Source organism: Lycium barbarum, chromosome 1 (assembly GCF_019175385.1).
Source record: "Lycium barbarum isolate Lr01 chromosome 1, ASM1917538v2, whole genome shotgun sequence".
Lineage (NCBI taxonomy): Eukaryota > Viridiplantae > Streptophyta > Magnoliopsida > Solanales > Solanaceae > Lycium > Lycium barbarum.
Window position 1 is genome coordinate 133,108,869 of NC_083337.1, and position 7,492 is coordinate 133,116,360.

Sequence of the window (7,492 nt, forward strand, 5' to 3'; positions counted from 1 at the left end):
GCCGAAGCCCAGCGGTAAACAGTTTCCAGCAATGGCCCAAATAGGCCAGACCCATTTAATAGCAGCTTTTCTTAAAATATGGGTTGAACTCATTTTAATTATATTTTCTTTATCTATTTAATTTGTATACTAACCATTTGTTTGTTCTTATCTAGTTTACATAAACCTTAATGAATTAATAGATTAGTTTTAGTGACGAGTACTTAGTTTAAGGAAAACTAATCATCAACTCCATAAATTTTATTATCTTCGGTTATGTCAAAACTATTTATAACGTCTAATACTTATATGTTATTCGAAATGATTGATTCGCAAAATGGCATGACTATATATTTTTTATCGTATCAAGACTTCATTAATATGCCATTACAAACTCAAGCATATTTTATACGAAACTCATTCAAGTTGAAACGTTCATGCATATTTGTAAGCCTAATTAAGACAATATATTTAGAATTCTACTTATAAATCTAGATTTTCTATATTGTTACATTCCTATAATATGAATTATTCAAAGTTTAAAATTGCATAAATCCTTTTCTCAAAAGCCATTATATATAGGCAAAATATCCTAATTTCATACAAGTTTTATCTTGAATAGCATCTATTATATTTCCACATAAAGTCTTTGTAACATTTAAGCTTTATTTTTTTAAATAGCATTTAAAATTCTCTTTTATACGAGCTGTTATATTTTTACAAGTATTATTTTAAATAGCATTATTTATTGCTTTCATTTGAAACCTAAGCAATATTTATACTTCTTATATTTTTAAGTAGTATTTAGAGTCCTCTTTTTGTGAAAATTATTATATTTTCTGTAAATCTTATTTCAACTAACATTATTTTCTTTTAAAAACTTCAGCAATATCTTAAAGTCATTTTCCAAATTTAGGCATTATATTTAATTTAATTAATTAATCTAAGTTGGTAGGATAACCGTGAGTTAACGGATTCTAAAGGATGCCTAACACCTTCCCTTTAGGATAATATAGAGCCCTTACCCAGAATCACACTGGTTAGCAGACCATTAACGGAGGTTTAGTTTTAACTTTACCTTAGTTAATATTTAGGTGTCCTAATTCACCATTAAATTAATTAGGTGGCGACTCCTTGAAACAAATAAACAGGAATCACCAATACGTCATACTCCTAAATCAAACCCGGTTAAAATGGGGTGTGACAGCTTGGCGACTCAGCTGGGGACTTTAGGCTCTAACCATAACAAACTTAGGTTAATAGTTAATTTGTTGAATATCTTGTTTGTTTTCTTTTTGCCTTCATTATTGCTTTTCCCTTATATGGTTTTAAGTGTTTGTATTTTATTCCTTATGTAAATTTTTCTATGTAATATGTATATTATTGCTTTCCTTAAATTGGCATTTCGCTCATATTTCTTCCACTCCTGGAAAACTCACACATATTCACACACTTAAAGCGGCTTCGTAGTTTGCGCCCGTGCACTACTAAATTACCCCTTTAGTTGGATTGGTCTTGTGGATTTAGTCGATCGGCGGTGCAGTCGACGGCCACGGACTTTCCACTTCCAAGTTGTCCGCTTGGGGGAGCCTTGTGTCATAGGAAAACCATTCTTAGTCTACCTAGGGTAGAGCGAAACCAAAACCTTGTAAGGACATGCATCATTTTAAACCTAGGAAGCTTAATACCCTTGGTGTATTAAGTTCATTAGTCAACCTTACCAAATGTCCAAATGAGTCTATGACTCTAAGTGACACTACTCACTATCTATGTGCATTATTCGAAGGACAAATATGTGGAATATGTGGACCTAATACTCTATAGATAAATATTTCAAGGAAACTGACATTTTGTTGCAGGTTGCCGTGGAGCATTAATTAATGCCGGAGGTTGAAGACAACCAAAGGAAATTAGTGAAGTTGAAGTATTAGATATCTTAGGTTGATTTTGAGATGTATTATTGGCATGTAATAATTTTTATTCTTGCAAATTACTTTTAGGAGGAGTTGTGGAATGATACATAAAAGACATGATTGTCCTTCAAATATTCGTTAGGCCTACCTCTGGCATAAAGAGGTCCCTTGCATTATAAAACGCGATGTATTATGTGCAATAATGTGTTTATATGCAATAATATGTCCTTACCGTATACTGACTCATTTTCTTTTTTTCTTTTTCTTGTTTTATCTTTTTTCTTTTTAAAATTTATTTTCAAAATAAAAGGTTGACTTGTGCTAAAGGGGAACTGGCGGAGCATCCATATTTCACACGGTCTAGAGCCAAGAAATCAGATTCTGACTCATCACTAATCACCTGGTTAACTAAAAGGACTCGTTCTAAAATGGAGCAAAGTTTGATCAATGCAACCACTTCATCTGAACCATCTCTTAGTTTACCAATCACGAGTGATCCCACATCTTCTAATGAACTAGAAACACATCTGGAGACCATTGCTCGTCTGGAGCGACGAGTTGCCGAACTAAGTCATATGGTACTTCATAACCGGTCATTTTCTCAAACACCGCCACATATGACTCCGTCCCAGGGATTTCGTCAGACTTTGCCTGTGCCACCTCCATTCCCAAATTTGGACGAATTTAACCAAGCAAATTATTTCACCACTTCTCAGCCAGTTCGTTCCGAACACCTCACTCAAAATGCGCCCTTTTTATTTACAACCACCTCTTCAAAAGCTCAATTCATACCGCCAGCACATGACACACATCAAGTTCCGCCAGTGTATACTTATACCACAGCTCCACCCATGACACAGATTCAAGGACAATGTCGCACAGATGTTGATCATTATGTCGAAGTTGAAAATGAGGCACGGTCAGTTAATGATGAAATGATAAATAGAAAGCTTAAAAGTTTGGAAGATGCCATGAGAAGTTTGCGTGGACTGGGTAGTAATCAAAGCGTGAGATATGAAGAATTATGTGCATTTCCTGAGGTAGAATTGCCACCAGGTTACAAGATTCCAAAATTTGAGAAGTTTGATGGGTCGGGGAACCTTTTCTTCCATTTGAAGGTCTATTGTGAAAAGTTGATTGGTGTGGGGAAGAATGAAGGGATAAGAGTCAAACTATTCAATCAGAGTTTGAGTGGAAAAGCCTTGGAGTGGTATTCTAAGCAAGATACAACAAAATGGCGTACTTGGGATGACTTGACAAATGCTTTTGTGGATCATTACAAGTTTCATGTTGAGATCGCTCCTGATAGAATCTCAATTACAAAGTTGCAGAAGAAGTCGATCGAATCATTTCGAGAATATGCTATACGGTGGAGAGAAAAAGCATCTAGGGTACACCCACCCATGGAGGAGACAGAAATGGTTATTTTCTTCATTCAAGCACTAGAACCGGAATACTATGAACGTTTGGTGACAATGGGTGGAAAAACTTTTGCAGAAGTGATCAAAGCTGGGGACATGATCGAAGATGGCATTAAGACAGGGAGAATAACAAGTCTTGCGGCTTTGCAGTCTACTAGTAAGGCTATACAAACAGGTACTCTCGGAAACGGAAAGAAAAAAGAAGCAGCCTCGGTAATGGCTTTGGGAAACACCTCGTACCGCCATCAACAACCACCACGATACCAGCCTAACGCTCCTCACTCACAGTATTTCCAATATTCTCCATATCCATACGACCAAACTTTGTCATCTTACCAACCTCAATCACCACAAATATCTTACCCCGTTTACAACACACAACCAGCATATCGAGCTCCACGACCACCAACATATCCAGCTCCACCATCACAACCTCATCATCCAAACAATGCATCCGCACCTCGCCCAAATAAACCGTTTCGCAATTTCACACCATTGGGAGAACCACTGAGCGTTGTTTTCGAAAGACTGCAAGCTTCAGGCTTAGTATATCCTGTGGAAGGTAGAATTCCAGATCCATTACCCAGAAGCTTTGATCCCACTAAAACATGTGCATATCATTCGGGGGTAAAAGGCCATTCCACTGATCGTTGTTACGCATTGAAGCATAAGGTTGAGGATCTTATTGAAGCAAAACAGATCACGGTCAAACCACCAACACCAAATGTGGTTAACAATCCACTCCCGACCCATGATGGGGCCACGATAAATATGATTGGAATAGATGAAAATGTTGACGACCCAGCCGAATTTATAGTGCCTGTGGATCGTGTGGAGGAACATGATTTTGTAGCCGTTGCTTCTCCGGCTGTAGTGATAAAGGGTTGTGTGCCTGTCGAGATATTAGGAGCTTCATCAATACCTGTGGAAGTAGTTCGAGCACCAAATCAGTTGCCAGTGCTCGATACAAAAGCCGTACCATGGAATTATCAACAAACTGTGATGGAATGTCGAGGAAAGGACACGATCACTGACAAGGTTAAGACGTCAGGAATGACAAGGTCTGGAAGGTGCTATTCTCCAGAAGAACTAGTTAGATTGGGGCAACTTAAGGAAACCAACGTACCTCCCAAAAGGGTCGTGACTGAATTCGAAGCAGAAGAATTTCTGAGGAAAATTAAAGCTAGTGAGTACTCAGTTGTGGATCAGTTGAAAAAGACCAATGCTCAAATTCCTATTCTCTCTTTGCTTTTGAGTTCAGATATGCACAGAAATGCACTGTTGAGGATTTTGAATGAAGCATATGTTCCAAGCGAAACAACTAGTGAGGCGTTAGCTGGGATGATTGAGCGCGTACTTGACAGCCATCGAATCAGCTTCGATAATGAAGAACTGCCGCCGGAAGGATGCATGCATAACAAAGCACTCCATATAACTGTCAAGTGTCGTAACATGTTTGTGGCTAAGGTATTAGTTGATGGGGGTTCTGGACTCAACATCTGTCCATTAACAAGTCTGAAGAAGATCGGATATAATGTTAGCGAGCTCAAGACCAGTGATATGAATATTCGAGCATTTGATGGGGCTCCAAGGCGTCCTATTGGGGAAATAGAGTTGAAAGTGTTGATTGGCCCTGTTGAATTCATTATGGACTTTCAAGTACTTGATATTTCCACGTCATACAATATGCTGTTAGGTAGGCCGTGGATTCATCTGGCTGGGGCTGTACCATCTACTTTGCACCAAACTGTCAAATTCGAGTGGGATCAACAACAAATATGTATACATGGAGAAGGAAACACGTCTTTCTATATAGAGCAATCCACTCCATTCATCGAGGCAGAAGGAGGTTTCGACGGAGCAGCTTACCACGCTTGGGAGGTTGTGAATGTCACTAAGGAGAGTGAAGTATGTCAAACTCAAGAGTTCAAAAGATCATGCGCCGCAATTATGGTTGCAAAAGAAATGGTGAGAAATGGGTACCAACCTGGATTTGGGCTAGGGAAAACACTAAATGGGCGGGTCGAGCCAGTCGTTCTCCCTACGCAACAGTTTACATTCGGTTTGGGATATGAGCCAACTAAGGAAGAAGTGAAGAAAGCACGAAAAAATAAAATGAAGGAGTTTGCATTGCCAAAACCTATTCCTACCATTGATCAAACTTTCTCAAAACCTTCAGATCTGATTGTTGAAGTTGCCTATGATGATATCGTGGAAGGAGTCAAAAACCTGTTCGTGGAAGATGAAGATGATCATGCTATGATAATCAAAGACTTTGCTGAAATATTGACTTTATAGGCTGCTGAGCCAGGACCTGAGTTGCAAAATTGAACTTCTATCTTAGCCCCGGTTCGTCGGGAGTTTCAGTATTTTCAGTTTAAATTTCCTTTTGTAGTAGGCCGGAGGCATCAACTAGAACATTTAGTTCCTTTTGTCATGTTGCCTCTATGCTTTGTTACGGCCTTTTTAAATTAAGATTCTGTCATTTTGTTTGTAACGAACTACGTTTGGCCTGACTTCCTGTTGGATACGTAGGCAACCCATATCGGGTTCGGCCACTCTTTTCAAATTATTTCAGTATCTTTGTTTGTGGTTGGAACTACGTTTGGCCTGACTTCCTGTTGGATACGTAGGCAGCCCACATCGGGTTCGGCCACTTTTTCAAAATATTTCAGTGTTTTCGTTGTATGGGTGGAACTACGTATGACCCGATTTCCTTTTGGATACGTAGGCAACCCACATAGGGTTCGGCCCTTCTATTTTGAAATTTTTCAGTTTGTCCAAACATTTTGGTTCCTATAAAATACATAAGGATTTTTATACAAAACTTGGTCTTCCCCACCGCTTAAATTCATGTGTCTTAGTATCTTGAAACTAAGACAAATTTTTGAAATCGGTCAAATCACTTTCAAAAAATTTTCATTACAATTTTCTCACTTTTCGATCGTTTAGAACCAAGCGTTTCCAGGACTTGAAACTGGGACAAATTTCGAAGTCGGTCAAATCACTTTCGAAAACTTTCATTATAAGTTCTTATTTTTCAATTGTCCAGAATCAAGCATCTCTAAGACTGAAACTGGGACAAATTTTTAGAAGTAGCATAAAAGTGGCCTTAAACAAAAGTCCATCCATATTTCTAAAATGTGAGTAAATTCAAAAATCGAGTCTTCTTAATCATGTTACATATTAGAGCCACTAAGTATTTCCTTTCAAAGTCATCCAAATCTCATTACTTTTATTTTCAAAATACATTTTTTTTATAACTGAAACTCCCCGGCAAAGCAAGATATGTGGTGAGACATCGAAGAACGTGGACGCGACCGAGACAAAAGTCAATTCAAGGGCCAAGTTCCCCAACATGCACAAGTCAACCAATTTTCTTTTAAACTCACAATTTTTCTTTGTTGAGACAGGTCCAATTAACATGAACACGGTGCATGTATTAAATTATGGGCGTGATCAAAAAGTTAACTTTCTTCAAAATGCAAATACTCTTCAGCGTGGATGCAAAGGTAGCTTATGCCGAACGGTGGGCGTCGTTCCACTCATCACGAAATTTCAATTGCAACAGTGGACACAAGTTCATCTTCTCAACCAAGGGCTGTAAGTTTAATTCTTTTAGACCCAGCTATTGATTCTTATCACTAACAGTTGTTTTAGCTCGTGACATTCATCGATGGATCGAATACATATAATCATGGAAACTGACCTTGATCACCTGTTATTGGTTAGAATTCCTCAATTTCGTCATCACTTCATACATGTTCAAATCATTATCAAATTCTTTTAGAATGAAGTATGTTAATAAGATAACAAGATCGAAATATTGCATCGTATATCAAATTGTGGGGGTTAAATATATATTTAACTTCCGTCACAACGGGACATGGATTAAGATGTGGATATCTTTTTACAATACTATTTCTAAAGTGGACGTGGATTGACATTTACATTGTGGATGCGAGCATGGAAGTGGAAATAGAATTATATTACAAAACAATATACATATAATTGTAGAAAGTGGATACAGATTTATGTTTTCGAAAGTAAAAGTGAATTTATTTTTGCGCCGTATAATGCAGACGTGAAAGTAGATGTAAATTTACTGTTGTACCGTATAATACGGACGTCAAAGTCGACGTGGATTTATATTTTGTACCGTGAAATGCGGACGTAGAT